The 13,082-nt window shown below is 31.4% G+C and overlaps 2 non-coding genes across 2 annotated transcripts; one reads left to right on the top strand and one right to left on the bottom strand.

Moving 5' to 3' along the window:
• Window positions 1-356: 356 nt before the first annotated feature.
• Window positions 357-430, bottom strand: Trnan-guu (transfer RNA asparagine (anticodon GUU)). Its single transcript has one exon. It is a non-coding gene; the product is annotated as a tRNA-Asn (tRNA).
• Window positions 431-5,762: 5,332 nt separating this feature from the next.
• On the top strand, window positions 5,763-5,836 carry Trnan-guu (transfer RNA asparagine (anticodon GUU)). The gene has a single exon. It is a non-coding gene; the product is annotated as a tRNA-Asn (tRNA).
• Window positions 5,837-13,082: the final 7,246 nt, after the last annotated feature.

Below are 13,082 nucleotides of genomic sequence, written 5' to 3'. Positions count from 1 at the left end.
TATATAGATTGAGAATAATACAGTTTATTTATAAAACTAGTTCACATTGTTGTCCTAAAATCGTATCCACAATCAGCAACAAAATACAACAATAGATAAAGTTTTGAGAAGTGTGCCGAACATGTGTTTGAACTGTGAGCAATTATATTTTACATCAAGTAAAACGTATCTTAAAATTAAAATAAGGTAAGCAGACTTAAAATTTTCAAAATAAATGTTAGGCGACATTAAAAAATTGTAATTGTGCATCCATTTTATGAAAACGAGTATATTCTTAATATTCTTCTAAAATATGGTTTAGCTCTAGAGATGTAAAATAAAAATGAAAAATGTGAAACAAGTAGGTAAAAAGGTTACGTCCCTGGGTGGGCTCGAACCACCAACCTTTCGGTTAACAGCCGAACGCGCTAACCGATTGCGCCACAGAGACTTGATTGGAGACAAATTAGCACCTGATATAAAATGTTAAATCTCTATTAAATCGAGATTAATATGTATTAGACACAATAGTTGTGCCTTAAAATAATCAACTGACCAGGTAATATGATGACCTTAATAAATATCAATCTATACGTAGCTATCACACTTATCTGGAAGTGTTTATCATAATTATACGAGGGGTTATCAAAATGATTCATGGACAGGGGCCATAGAATAAACTCATCACACGTAAAATGTTTGTTGTGGTCATGATGAACAAAAGTTAAGAGATTCTAAACAGTTTAGTGTACATTCAAATTTGGAGTTATAAATATTACATGTCGGTTAATTTGATGTTCATATTCTTAAAATATATCGGTTTTTATTGAAACAATGCTCTAAAAGTGTAGGTTAACCAATTTAATCACGTTACACGTTATGCAAGTTATCAAACTGTAGAAATATCATTAACGTTAGTTTACTCTTCCATTTGAACCACCGAATCATCCGCATGTAACTTTAATAATAGCAGCGGAACATCATTTATTAAGTTATATCAATTCAACTTTGTTATAATTATTGCGTGTGTGTCAGCCACATACTTACGAAAACCTTTTACTCGTTTAAATTGTTTTATGTAGAAAATCCTCGTTAATTAACCCATATTCTTTATAGCTAACGACGGAGGTATTCGTTAAGAATGTTAAAAAAATGCAGAAACAGAATTCAAATATGATATTGAAGTATATGTATATACCTGAGTAGCTTTTACAAAAGGTGTTAAAATACACCAAATATATGGATACACAAAGTGAGGTATCGAAATGTTCGCTGTTATTAAAAAAATATATAATTTGTTTGCAGGGGGGGGGGGTAATTACTTAACATTCTTAGTTAGCAATTTAGGAAAATGTTAACCCAGTATGTTAATGTCACTCTAACCTTCGTTTTTAACTTAATTAGAAAATTTGAAACGGGGTTGCTAACAAACTTTTTCATTCAATTTAAATTGAAAGAAAATTTTGAAAACAAACACAGCAGTCAGAATAAGAAATCGATATATACATTCGAAATTTTTTTTTTCTCTATTATATTTGAAATGAATGAAATTCGGTTATTTCGCTTTATTTTAAAAAGACAACAATCGGATATAAAGAAGAACAGATAAGGGCAGTACTTATTCTTATCAATGCTTTTATAATATTTTTTTTCGTTTCTGTCATTGTCTAACAAGAATCTTGAAAAGAACGTGATCATACATCGCTGGTTTAGACATCTCATTCTAAATTGAATTGGTGTCGGTACTAATTTTAGTGTAGGACTGAACAAAATTAGTTTCCCACACAAATGTTTTATCAGTGGACTGACTGAAATCCTCTTCTAGCAGAAGCAATAATGTAAGTTGCCAGGGGAGAGGAAATTAGATTTATGTAAAGTGAAGCAGAATTGGAACACTAGCAAATTAGAAATGATATACTTGAACATGATTCTCTGACTTACTCATAACCGATTTAGAAAATTTTGATACCGAATCTAGGGCAGACTCTTTGCAACAGTTACATACTTTATTGTATAAACCTGAGGACCTGCCTAACAGTCTAAACTTCTACATCTGTTGCATCCAGATAGTCATGTAAATGACGCATTGTATCATAGATATCTTTATTTTCGTTGTATTAATTTGTCTAAGCTCAAGGCTATCAAACGGATGAATTCTGTTATAAGTTGTAAAATGACATAGTTTACACACTTACATGTATGCTATGCCAGAAATATACTGTATCAGGGTAACGGTATCTGTGCATTCCAGTGATATATTTTTTTTTAAATTCTTTGACATTTTTGAAAGTATTTGTAGTCTGTTTTTCCGTTTTGTTTTACGAGCAATGTCAGTTTGAAGATTATGCTTTTAAAATTGTTATGGATTATGCCAACAAAATCAGCCTGCTTTTGAAATATCAAAAGGTTTTCCTCAATATAACTGAAAAATAAGCAGAATCGACAATACGAAACATTATTCCACTGATGACGTGAACGTTTGGTTCTGCTTTTATCAAATAATAGAGAAAACTCGTTATAACAATCTGAGTCGATGCGACAGTGAACTAAATAGATTTTGACATGCATATTATTTTACTAGTTGGTGTCAAATTACAGTACGTCCATGAAAGGTGTGATCAATTTTCCCACGTTATAAAATAACTCGCGCATGTTTGTCTGCATAAACTGAATTCTAAGTAAAAGGTTACAAGAAAAAGTACTCTGTTAGAGTTGTTAACTGCATAATCTAATCAATGAACATGTATATTACGATCCATGCTCACTTCACCTTTAATGACTAGGATTACACGATGCCTTGAAGGGGCATGGTCACGATTTTGGTCAAATTCTATTTTTCTGTTTTTATTATTTACGATGCTTTAGGAATGCATTTCCAATGACCAAATGAAATTGGAGAGTCAGTAGTGAAGTTATGAGCAGGATACAGGGCTCAAAATTCTTTGTCATGTAAACAAGGCTCGTGCCCTGTTTTTGTTTACATTAGTTCAATGTACTGGTGAAAGTTCTTTTTCAAGCTGATTTTTCCATCTTCTTATTCATTTTAAACATAAACAAACAGATCTTAACGTTTACCACATTCATTCATTTTCGGTCTAAAACTGGAGTTCTAACTTCAACGTTCAAAAGCTTTGTTTACATAGCAAAGAATTGTAATCTCTGTTACTTGCTTATAATTCAACGAATGAAACTTAAGTTTTGGTTGCTTATTAAAAATGCCTTACTGAAGCATTGTAAACATTAAAATCAGAAAATAATTTTTGACCAAAATCGTGACCATGCCCCTTTAATTCCATCTGTTACACTGTGCCTGATAATTATCCCAGTAGCAGAGTGATACAGAGCTTCTATATCCAATTAAATCATATGTGCTTTGTAATAAACCATTGCCTATAGAATATATAACCACTTCTGTTTATTGAGCATCTCATAGGAAGATGAAAACTCCTAAAACAGAAAAAAATCCTAAAGGACATTAATGAAAACCTGAAAGATATTCAAACCAACTTATTTCCGAAAAATAAATTTTCTATTCAATTGGAGATTTAATTTTCTGACCTGATTAAAATATCCTAAAGAAAATGAAGTCAAGTCCTTTTGTAAATTTGAATTTCTTTAAGAAATGTGTTTACTCACTCCAAGGAAAAAGAATTTTCAATGGGGATAAAAAAATTTCAATTAGTTTTTAATTTTAATAAGGTATTTATCATATGCCGAGTAAAATACACTCAAAACAAAGTTGGTTATATAGCCTATAGGCAGTGGTCTATCATTAACCCTTTAATATGATTCAGTTAGAAACTGCGCATTTAAAGAAGGCAAAACACCTTGTCACTGAGAAAATAATACACCACACTGTGCATTGCGTGGTTCACAAATATCAAAACAAATATTTATTATTGAGATGGAATCTTTTCTAAATGTTTTGAATGTTTAAGACAGGATATTTTAGAATTAATATTAACTCTATACTGTTGAGAGTTTAACCTACCCTCTTTCATGATCATGAAAAAGGTAATAAGTCCACCTCGAAAAAACTAAGATTAAAAGTTTGTCAAGGAAAGGAACAAAATAAAGCAAGACAGTGAACAAATGAAATTCTATACTATATAATGTATATTATTGTATAAGGTATGAAAAGCTTAAGGTTAAACGCGACATCTTACATTACGTGTATTTTCTTTTTCTCCGCAATGGCAGTGTGAAGATTTTCACTTCATAATTCCAAAATTATATTTTCATGTTATACAAGGATGATATTTTTTCTATTTGGATATATAGTTTCAGTTGAAAATATTTAATTATTATGACTTTATAAATAAGCATTCAGTTGCATTTTGCATGTTATTGAATGAACCGAAAAATTTATTAAAATATTCTAACTCCAAAAATAACTGGTAAAATATCCTGAATTCTTCTGGGCATGAACAAATAAAGAAAAAAAGATATCAAGGACGTTTTAACGGTAAAATAGGAAAGCAAAAAACAAACAAACAAACGAACCACAACCGATATTCAGGATAAAAATCAACAGCCAAAATGAAATTCAACAGAGAACAAGCAGATTGGCTGTTTTGGTTTGCAAAATTTGACAGTTTTGAAATTTAAAGAGCTACGAGCTCGTATATGTAGATGTATGAGAAATTATTACAAACAGTCAATAGTATTTTGCTCTTTAATCAATTCTGACTGAAATTTAAGCGCAAGAAAGTTTGCTGCAATATATCTACATCTACACTACATATCTGTCTCTGAAATAATAAAACATCTCTAAACGCAATTTGTTTTTAATATAAAAACAGATTTCAATTCAAAATGGTATTAACTCTAAGATATGAACTCAGGCTTAAAACTTGGGTGCGGTTATTTTTGGAGGGATACGTGTAATTTGATACCAATGAGCAGAAAAAACTAGCAAATTTAATCAAATGGTATCCCATCATTTTTGGTAGTAAAATGATTGTTTTCTCTTATATTATCAAGAACATTAACCTTACCTTTCACTGTCATATTTTTTAAAAACAGTAAACATAAATAATTGATATATGGGAAACCAGTTTGTTGAAACGGAGAAAACCCTTTGCAGTGGTTATCAATGATTAACTTCTCCTTGTGTTATTTTGTCATACCTATCTTGAAGAATGAAGGTACTTGGTAAATCCATGATAGAACGATATTTATTTATTCCAAATCAGGGCCCTTTAAATTTGAGCACATAACATATATCTTCATAAAACAATACATGCACATGGTATTATGGTTGTCGTATATAACTATTTGACATATTTATCAATCTGTTGTCGCTTTATGATAAAGTTTAGATAATTGGGCCCATGATTGAGACACCTTCAAATGGATCTTGTAAAGTATTGTAAACAAGTGTCACAAATTTGTATCATATGATGTATAATTACATAACATAATGACAGATAGTTCTGTAAGGCGATAAATGTAAGGTATGAGACAGAACACTTGTTTTAAAAATGTACCGATACGCTTAATGAACACAAGGTGACGTGTCATTTTGCTGAGTTAAAACAACTGATAAATCGCTTTGACAGTTGTGTGACGTATTGTGAACGAAATCTCCTTTTTAAAAATGGCATGCAAGCCAGCCAACAACATATTCACTTAATTATCGTTTTTAATGCATTCAGAATTGTTTAACAGGATCATTAGGATCATTTATTTAACAGGATCATTATTGATAAATGAATTAAGTAAATGGTCATATGAATATTCTTTTAGGTAATTGAAAACTTTAAAAAAGTTTGATTAACATCGTCTCTGTGGCGCAATCGGTTAGCGCGTTCGGCTGTTAACCGAAAGGTTGGTGGTTCGAACCCACCCAGGGACGTAGTCTCGTTTTACTATAATTGGAATGAGTTATGATTTTAGTACTTAAGGGCAGACGAAATGTTCCTCAATTTTAGATAAATTTTTCCAGGAATTTGTTAATGTTTTACTACTACTTTGACAAGCTTTCTTGCAAAAAATTAGGGTACCTTACCGGGCATTTCTGCAAAATACTAGAGTATGCAATTTCCTATATAATCTTCTTGAATTGCTGATATAAAAATAAATACATCTACAGCACAGCGAAATTCACTATATTAGAACTATATCTCCGCCGGGGCGGGGCTTTGAACTCACGACCTCTAGAACCTATACGCTTCTGGCAGTGAGCGGCCATGGTTCTAACCATTCGGCCATCTAGACATATAATCAAATCCAAGTAAATTTTGATCATTTTTAAAGTAATTATAAAATTAATATTTTTTATTGGAGCTGTTTATTACGAGGAGATACAAAAAAGATTCTCGAGGAACGTGTCGTCTGACCTGAAACACCCAGCACGCATGTGTTGAGTGAAATAAACAAAAAAGAAAAAGGTGCACATAATAGGTGACGAAATGATTTTGCACTACAGTTGACATTTTAATTTTAGTTTTTTAAATGATAAAATATCAATAAAATATTGAATTATAGTTCTACCAAACTTCAATTTTATAGTTATACCTTTTTTCATATCATAGATCAATTTTTTTCCATGATACAATGAAGTATGAGTACCCTCAGAAAAAAATTATGAAAGAGCGAGTAACTAGAGCTGTATACATGTAAGCAATTAAAAATATTATACATGTATTACGGAAAGAACATAATTAAAAATTAATCATTACACGTTCTGATTTATCTATAGTTAAAAAGTTATACATACAATGCTTTTTAAAAATACAAAAGTCAATAAGTACATTTCCCATATATAACTTTTACATATAAGGGGTTGGTGGAGTAGTCAGGGTGGTGCCCCTTCTGTTTTTGGTGGTGAATTTAGACCCGAGTCCTCCATAGTCTTGGATAGGAATATTCAAGACCGTTTGATTTAAGTTTTTTGTTTGTCGTCAACACAAAAACCCCTTTGGAAAACAAGTTAGTTTTCCATCCAATAGCATTAGGTGTGACCACGTATGTTTGATCAGTGTATTGATGATCATTTGCCTAAAACCATTGGTTTTAGGCATTTGATTCCCGTTGTTACCTCTGCAAATGGTTGTGAATCCGTACAATTTAAGATGTTCCAGAAAGTAGTACCTTTGACCTATCTTTAGTCGGTGGTCACCATACCAATCGTAAGTATTCTCAATGTTCATGCTGCTGATAGGCAAGAGTCTCTATAAAAGATTTGCTCTCTCTTAAATCTCTCAATCACCTTCAATACTTCTTCTTGAACAAGATTGAGGGAATTTCTTAAAATATGCTCTATTGTTTTCACTTTTTTTTGTCTTTTCTTGTAGTTTCATCGATATCTTTTCTAATTAGATGGCTGCCCTTATTAGACGAAATCTATATTAGATAGCAGGTATTACTGTTGATGGATTTACTTTTTACATAACATGTTCACTTGTATCAATGTCTTTTCCGTGTTCATTTTTAATTTACCAACAGACTCAAGCAGAATTCTAATTCTTGATAAACGATTTAAGTAAAAACAAAGAATTTTAGGTGGGTGGGGGTTGTTTTTTGTTTTTGTTTGTTTGTTTGTTTTTTTTGGGGGGGGGGGGGTGTTTTTGGGTTTTTTTTCTTTTTTCTTTTTTTTTACTTTTTAATATAGCCTTGTCATCTTCAGTCATTATTTAATTAAAAAAAATCTGCGCATATGAATCCATGCTCGTTTCCCTTCTCAATTCAACTATTCAAAGCCAAAAAACCTTATGTGTAACATTAATAGCTTTTGTTATAACAAAGAAACTCAAACTTCTATAGCTTCTCAGAATTGCTGTCTCACACAAATTTATCCACGTATTGGTGCATTGAAGAAAAACCAAACAATTTGACTATAGACCTCAAAGACTTTTAATCCTCAAAAGCATCTACTTCTGTACTTTAAACATGCAATGACTAATCAGACTTTGACGTATATATGGACACAACGCCATGCTCAATTTCCTTACGTCCACAGAATACCTCGCGCATGTGTGTCTGTATATATTGAGTAAAACGTTACAAGAAAAAGGTATTCTGAAAGATTTATTTGATGTAACTATTTTATGAACAGATATCTTCCTGATTAATGTTCACATGATCTTGACATCTATTGTAACTTTGCCGTAATTCCATTTAAACCCAATCCCTGACAGTTTTCATTGAATTTGCATATTTAATATACTCATGTAATTGATCGCTAGAAATGTTAACAAATCAAGCTTATAATTAAGTGTACAGTACACTTTTGAGAGTTAATTTTACCTTCTTCCGTAAAACAAAAATATGCAAGAATGGCGAGAAAATGAAAAGAGAGTTATGAGACACATAAAAACCATCAACAAAGATGCAAGATATAATTTCTTTAGATTTGTAATGTACAAGAAAATAAGAACAGAATTTGTACAATTGAAGCACAAGAAATTCGGCTGATCCTTTTAAAAATAAAAACCACAGAGAACAGAATATGTGGCTGTTTTGATTTACCAAGTCTGAGATTCAAGGAATTTAAGGTTACAATTACAAATCGTTTTTTTTTTTCATCAATTTTTCTTTCGACGAACCTGCCATTTAGAAATCTTGAACCAATGATAAAATATAAATGTACTGGGCATTACGAATTTTATATACACCACATATCTACCTTTGCAATTGTTTATGCATGCCAATGGTTTTAAATAAACAAAAACAAGATTTCACTACAAAAAGCGTTATTCTATGGTATGATAGCAGAATGATATGAAAATCGACTTTTAAAAGAATCTAATGAATTTATTTCTTAATTCATTTATTGCCTTTGTGTATGTTTAACTTTATACCAATGGACAGAGAAAATCATAATCTAGTATGCTGAATCAAATAATGATTGATTATCACTGGTATTTTGTCTTATCAAGAACTTTAACCTTAAGTTTCACTGCTGTGCAAGAATACATTTACTTGATAATATCAACTGGTGAACCATTTCATTGTAGAAACTGGCTTTACGTCTTGCAACGATTAAAAATTATTTGTCATTTACTGTGTCTTCTGTTATACCAAAACAAAGAATAAAAATAAGTAAAAGGGAATATGTGTAAATATAAGTAAATTACCCACCCAAGGACGTTAAAGATTTTTGTTAAATATTTGTACTATATATGTAATCAAATACCATCATATTTGTTATACAACAATTCTGGATGGTTATGGCTATTTTGAAACTATAATAATCTCTGAGAGAAGAAGAGATTAACGTAAAGATACAACAAAAATATCTAAATTTAAAAGCTAAAAATCTGGATTTTTCCTTTACTAAATTATAACTAATAGCAAAACAAATCTTATCTTTAAAAAATTAAGAAGGAAAGATCTAACTTGTAATTTGGTGACCATTAAGCCTCTTTAAGGATTCTACATGTTACACAAATTACCATCGCATCTACCAACAAATCTTTTAATAATGATCTGCTGTAACCTACTACTTAGTTAAGGACATTTCTCCAATTTAATTTCGAAATGTGGATGTTTATCAAAATCTTTTTACTTAGCTCTTCTTATGGATCTTTATAATAATCGACATTATACCTGATATCTTTGAACCTGCTTCAGAAGCAATGTAAAAATCAATATATACTAATTAATAGACTATTGCCTAAAATATATATAACCACATTTGCTTGTAATTTGGCTCCCCTATTGGCAAGATATTTTCTTTTAAATATTAATATCCCATGAAAAATAATTCCATAAGAAATCTAATATCCCTACAGGATATTCCTGTAATACCAATATGATTAAAGTATTTTTTACAGGATTAAATTCAACCGATTGTTTTCTTACAGGAAATTAAGAATTTCTTTCGGATTGTCAAATCCTTTTAAAGTTTTGTTTAACTCCTATCAGAATTTTAATCCAATAGAAAGTTCTTATATTCAGGTAGAACATTCTAGATATCCCAATGAAAAATCGTTTTTTCTAAAGAGACAGTACGCCGCATTTTATCAAAAAACCGACTTGAAAAAATTTTCCGATCGGGTTCGGTATTTTTGTACTACTCATGAATGTATAAACTTTCAGAAAATTACAAAGTTCTCCATGAAATAAATCTAATTATTTCACTAAAATTAATAATTACGTATAACCTATCACATATTTACATCGCAGCGTGTTACGGGGTTCAGCCTTCTATACTAAACGCATGCGTATTTACTGTAAACAAAACACATGCAGGGCTCGCGAAGTTCTTCTGGACATTTTAGTTGAAAAAAATATGTCTTTTCTACTTCTCCCAGCTATTAATTGTTCAAAGTTTTTAAAATAACCACAATTATTAATTTGTAAGAATGTATTTTTTCGTGTTTATCATAGGAGTTGCTACAACCTAAATTCATTTTTGTACATGAGGTCCCTTGACAGTGGCGTAGCGCCCTTTACGCAAAAACGCAAATGAATACACAAAATTTTGCAAAGCAAATAGGTCTTATGATTTGAGTTTCCTATTGTTTGCACGTAAACAAATCGTATTGGGACCCCACTGAATCATAATCTGCATATTTAGTATTCAGTTCTCATCGTAAACCATGCAATTACTACGATTCCGGAAAATACCGTCATTCCATAATTTACATTAAAATGAATTGGAAGTTCGTTTGAATCATAAATTAATATGGACGAGCTATACCTTTGACTTTCATGTTATTGGCTTAAAGAATGATCTACAATAAACTTATTGAAATGAGATGAACAACTTTTAACTCCTTTCAAGTTTAAATATTCATACTAAAATCTGAAAACACATCAAGTTTAGAGTGTTTGTCCGTAATTGTATTCTGTCAGTCTGTACTTACATGTAATTTAAAGTCGGCGGCCGGTCGGGTGATTAAAATTTTGACAAAGTCACAATACATTGTGATAAACTTGATCAAAAATTTGTCATTTAGGTAAGTATGTTACGGTTTATTGGAATCATAATACTTAAAAAATGTCATATTTTTAATGCTGTTTTGTCATTCAAATAACATAAAATCCAGGAGCTTCCGCGGGGCTTCGCCCCCTGGGCCCCCACCAGGGCTCTGCCCTGGACCCGCTGAGGGCCTCAAGGCGGCCCCCCAGACCCCCTCCCTTTTTTTGAATACAGTAAATTAAAAGGTAGCTACGCCACTGCTTGAGGGGTTATTTGACATATTTATGTCTGTTCATTTTAAAATGAACCAAAATTGGTAAACCATTAATAAATTATCGAGTAAGTGAGGATGTGTTCCGTTTAGAGAGTCCTTTTAACCTCCTATAACCGTATGACCTTAGTCGGACGAAGATCTTGTAGTTTTCAGCACGTGTCAATTACGGTCAATCAAAATCCACGTGATACAAATAAACGATATAAGATTATTCCGGTTTGTACGACCCTTAAATTTCTGGAAGCTCATATTACGTTAATTAAGTATGTGAAAGGGGTTTTGATGTATTTCAACTATTACAATCAACGTTATTTCTTATTTCCTAACGATACAATAAGTAAATCTGAAGTTATTCACACATAGGTTTTCAGCTGTACACATACTGTCTCTTTAAGGAAAAAAACTATTTCTCCAGATGACTTTTTTCCTTTAAGGTGAGATACACCCATAACAAAATTGGTTGTAAACTTTTTAAGCAATGGCTAATCATATAACGCACAATCTGTCTGATGACTCCAATAAAATCTTCAATACATGGACAATAACCAAAAATTAACATGGCTTATGGCGAATAAAGATATACAAGTACTTGTACAACTCAATGAAATGATTCTTCAAAGTGGTGTATAATTTATTAAATACATATGGTGTTTTATTTATTTCAGAGGGGGAATTCGAAATTAATGAGAGCAGAGGAGCATCTCAAACATTTCTATATTGTGCATAGATTGTGAATAAAATATTTTAAAAAACCCCACCGACTACAAAAATTCGAAACAAAAGGTACAGTTATAGACCTTGGTATATAATTGTATGTTTCAAACGGATATATTAAATATTAATAATGTTTATTACATTGATATGAATAACTTGATCTTACTTAATAGAGGTAATTTAGAACCATTTTAACAAGAGCTTGGATTTTGGGTAATTGTGTCAAACAGCAATGTGACGTAGGCCTGACTATTTCATTGCTGGCCACTCAGCCATTGCTTTTTGAAATCAACAAGATTTCTCTGGCTTTTGAGCTAAAACTAAGCATATTTCGCTTGAAACCGCATCATTTTTAACTTGTGTTGACGCAAGAAATAGATAGCTACGTCCTACTGAAAGTCCAATGTCTTGTTAAAATGGTTCTACATTTTAGATGCAGCATGGTAAAATAACTGAAAGCTGATAATTTTTTTATATTTCGTCTCATAAGGAATTTTACCCCTGAGATTAACTGCTGTGTCAGTAACACATGTATGATATCAACTGGTTAACCAGTCCTTTCTATTAACACACTATTCTCGTTCCGGCTATTATAAAAGATCTGCCAGTCCTTGTGTCCTGTCAACTCTGTTTCAAGAATGTTATTCTATATAAGTATGTTATAAGTATGCAGCAAGTCAACATTGGTTTATGACGATATGGTCAGTCACCTGTATGATAATATTTTTCAAGGACAAAGGTAGAACTTTATTTACGATAAGACAAATGAGATACAAAGGTTCCTGAATGGTTGAGTTGCAATTAAACAGCTGTTTTACACACTGAATGATCCGTTTAATTACAGACTAGGTGGTGTCATTCTTTCAAGGGAAAGCAGTGCTTGGACAGCTGCTTGGTGTATTGTCAACGGATTAAAAGTACGTTCAGATCATTGAATCACACTGTAGCGGTATAAATTGAAACATGCAGTTGGTCTCGAACATTGGATGGTCGTGACCAATTTTTTAACATTACTTATATCCTTAAGATGAAAAACTCTGTGTAAAGATAAAAGAAAGTATTAATTAAATCTAGAATATTAGGATTCTTTCTATACCAAATGTTGGACTAAAAATCATATGTTTAAAGTTATAAAGTAAACATGAAGGCATTCATTTTATATTGTTGGGCATCCAGCCTTTTATATATATATGCCATATAAATGTTATTCATTTTTAAATATTCTCAATTTTTTTTGTAGATATC

This window comes from Magallana gigas, chromosome 6, assembly GCF_963853765.1.
Source record: "Magallana gigas chromosome 6, xbMagGiga1.1, whole genome shotgun sequence".
NCBI lineage: Eukaryota > Metazoa > Mollusca > Bivalvia > Ostreida > Ostreidae > Magallana > Magallana gigas.
Note: the sequence above shows the minus strand (reverse complement) of the source record. Positions and strands in the feature narration are given on the sequence as shown.